General features: G+C 42.8%; 2 non-coding genes across 2 annotated transcripts; both read left to right on the top strand.

Moving 5' to 3' along the window:
* Positions 1–300: 300 nt before the first annotated feature.
* On the top strand, positions 301–380 carry LOC132214109 (small nucleolar RNA U2-19). The gene has a single exon (XR_009448204.1). It is a non-coding gene; the product is annotated as a small nucleolar RNA U2-19 (small nucleolar RNA).
* A 397-nt stretch (positions 381–777) lies between these two features.
* Positions 778–841, top strand: LOC132214107 (small nucleolar RNA U2-30). Its single transcript, XR_009448202.1, has one exon. It is a non-coding gene; the product is annotated as a small nucleolar RNA U2-30 (small nucleolar RNA).
* The last annotated feature ends 2721 nt before the right edge of the window (positions 842–3562 follow it).

Genomic DNA, 3562 nt, shown 5'->3' with positions numbered 1-3562 from the left:
TCAAATGGGATTGTGGTTCATACCCCGGTACCCCCGCCTGCAATCCCTGTCACCAAATTGGACTGGTTTTAGTCCTCCCAGAAGTCAGACGGTGTGTGAGTACAAGTGCAGCTTACTTGCCTCCTCAATGTTCTTTGGGATTTAGGCACCTAACAACAGTAAACATGAGATGGTTTCATTTTAGGAACTTGCAAATCCTAGGTTGAGAGAGTTTTAGAAATGGAAGGCACATTTGTAGTCATCTGGTTCAACTGTTCAAACAAGTGAGGAGGTTTTCTGAGATCTGCTCTTACTGAAGTAGGTCAATAATGAAAATCGCCAAATCTGAGCATCAAAAGACCTTCCAGTCTACCTGATGTATGATCTCTATAGTTCTGAGAAGCAAAAGCAAAAAGAAATTGAAAACAATAAGGGTGTGTGTGTGTGTGTGTGTGTGTGTGTGTGTGTGTGTGTGTGTAAACGTGACAGTGGATAATTGAGAATTTGCTAATGAATGAATGAGATTCAGGCAGGGGGTGGGGGGACGGGGGGGGGATGTGTATGAAAGGCTATGAGCAATGATGAAAAGGTTTTAACTCAGCTGGTGTGGCTCGGTTTATGAACCAGAAGCTCAAGGTTCAATTCCCGGTTGGGGCATGCGCTCAGGTTGTGGGTTCGATCTGTAGTGCAGGGTGTGTATGAGGCAGCCAATCAATGACTCTCTCTCATTATTGATGTTTCTGTCTCTCTCTCCCTCTCCCTTCCTCTCTGAAATCAATTTAAAAAAATTTTTTTAAAGACAGAAAAGGTTTTACTACCAACCTTTGTAATTATGAAGGTTTCTACACTTGAACTGAGCTCAGAATCGAGGGGTAGAAGGAAACTAGTGAGAAGGAAACCAAAGCCTTGTTGGACAAAGTACTGACTGAAGGCCATAGGGTGGATAGTACTGGAACCCCAGTCAGCACCCACATCTTCAGAGCTCCCTTCAATGTGCCTGTTGATACATCTGGACGGCCAGCACTAACCACTCATGCTTTAGAATTAGAGCAATGTGGGTTAAAATTCTGGCTTCCTCTCTTACCAGGTGGGTCATCTCAGGAATAGCATTTCACATCTCTGAACAGCATTTAACCTCATCTGTAAAATAGAGATAATCATAATAGGACTTTCCTTTTAGGGTTGTTATATCAACTACACAGATTAATGCATTTAGAGTGCTTAGTAAACATCTGACCCTAATAAAATTTTATGATGTTTTTGCTGCTACTTAAAAGAATACCAAAGTTGTATAAAAACAATTCAGCAGCCTTAACAGAACAACACCCCACACAGCTTGAGGATTACTTCCTCTGTGAACAGAAAGTATTATATATTCATGCTTTTGAAGAACTTCAAATGTATTGATTCTTTTTTTTAGCTGAAGGCTTTTGATAAACAGCAAATGCAGAGAGAGACTTTCTCTGAACTCCCCTTACCTGTCTAAAGACAAATCCTCCAAAAAGAACTCAATTGCTATAAATTACCTCCCTTCTTCTCCCCAGGATTTTCATCAACATGGGAAGATAGACTGATCACAGGAGAGGAGACTTGAAGTCCACACCACACCCAGACAAACTTTGTCACACACTATCATATCTCCCATCTATTCTACGAATCCATTCATCTTTCCTGAAAATTATTTACTCTCCCCTAAATGATCTATATCCCCCTTGCCCTTCTCTTAATAAGTTAGCATATAAGCTTCCAAATCCCATTACTTTTTTGGGTATTCACTTTTTTTATGCCTCTGCCCATGTAATATTAAAAATTAATGAATTTGTATACCTCTTCTCCTGTCAATCTGCCTGTAGTCAGTTTATCTCATAGACCCAGCTATTGAACCCAGGAGGGTAGAAGGACAGTCTCTCCTCTCCTACATTTTATTTGGGACATTGATTCCTTACCTCATATGCATGTCCTCTGCCATAAATTTCTTTCTTGATTGATTGATCAATAGACTTTGAGAGAGAGAAAGAAATATTGATTTGTTGTTCCACTTATTTATGCATTCATTGGTTAATTCTTGTATGTGCCCTAACCAAGGATCAAACCCACAACCTTGCCGTATCAGGATGATGCTCTAACCAGCTGAGCTACCCGGCCAGGGCCAGATGGTAAATTTCTTGTCATCTTATCTCTTTCCGAATCCCTCAGAGCAAGGAGTCTGATTTGCACAGAATAGGTGCTCCCTTGAGGCTTGTTGGGGAGCAGAGCCTGGCATGGGAAGATGAATGTAAAGAATTTGTGAGCATCTCACACCCCATTCTTGGCTAGGGTTGACCAGGCATGCCCATGCCTGCCTTCTTCTTCAGGACTCTAGCTCCTGCTTCGATGAAGAGAAGTATGGACTCCTAGAAGAAATATTCATTTGATGTGAACCCAAAAAAGGAATTTACTTGCTGAAATGGACCTTCCATGGTCAACCAAAGTCCCAAATTTTATGACTAGTAAAAGTCTAGCAGCACTTACTGACAGGGCTCCTCATGTACCCTGTACACCTGAAGAACCTCAGACTGAACTCTTAGCTTCCCAGGCTATGCTCCCGCCATCTGAGTCAACCTTTACAAGGGAGTTCCTGATTTTGTCTTTTAACAATGGACTGAGATCTGTCCCTTCCAATCAGAACTGCACAACTATATCCTCATTTGCATCTATACTGACCAATCAGAATGCATGCTACCAAATAATCAGAACTGCACGATTCGGACCAATTAGAACTATATGAATTTGGAAATCTCATTTGCATAAAATTGGACCAATTGGAAATCTGAGCAGGAACTTTCTCCATAAAAGATGGCCTCCCCTTTGCCTCAGGGAGCATTTCTACTGGAAGCTGCATTTTCCTAGTTTGCAAACTGTTTTACCTGAATAAAGTCTCTCCTTTTCCGCACCTCTTTGGGAAATTGAGTTACAGAAGACAGCCACTCCTGAATGGCTAAATGGCCCTTATAAGAAAAGATCTTGATAAGCTCTAGAGAAGGTGGTGAACCCAGAAATGCCTGACCAGTTCCGGGCACCAGCTGGCAGACCTAATATACTGGGCTCTTGCGGTCTATCGTCTTCATGCTCAGTACAAAAACTGCTTTATGAAACCCAGAAGGCTGGGAAGTCTTGAGAAGTCTAGCTCCTCCTTCCAAACGTGCAATTCCCAATTGTGTACATCCTGCCTCTAGATTTTGTTACTGGAAAGGGACCTGGCCCTTGGGGGGTCTGCCTAGGGCCAGCCGGTAGTGTGTGGGTTCTTGACTTCATGCAGGAAAAATTTCACAGCATGAGTCCAAGTGACAATGAGGAAATGTTTATTAAAGCTGGGGATGTAAAACAAGAAAGGGCCTAGTATAGAAGAAGCAATGGGGCTGCCCTAGCTCTCTGGGAAGTCAGAGAAAAGGGGGCCGTGGGAACAGGTTCAGGGGACGAGCCTGGGATGAGCTGCTGCTGCCCGTTGCTCCCCAGGTTGCAAATCTTGTGGAGTCCGTTACAATTTAGTAGGATTTAGGAGATGCCTGCCTGTGGGGGAAAAGTGAAGGAAGAAGAGGTAAAA

Source organism: Myotis daubentonii, chromosome 12 (assembly GCF_963259705.1).
Source record: "Myotis daubentonii chromosome 12, mMyoDau2.1, whole genome shotgun sequence".
NCBI classification, from domain to species: domain Eukaryota; kingdom Metazoa; phylum Chordata; class Mammalia; order Chiroptera; family Vespertilionidae; genus Myotis; species Myotis daubentonii.
This window is presented reverse-complemented; position numbering and strand designations above follow the sequence as displayed.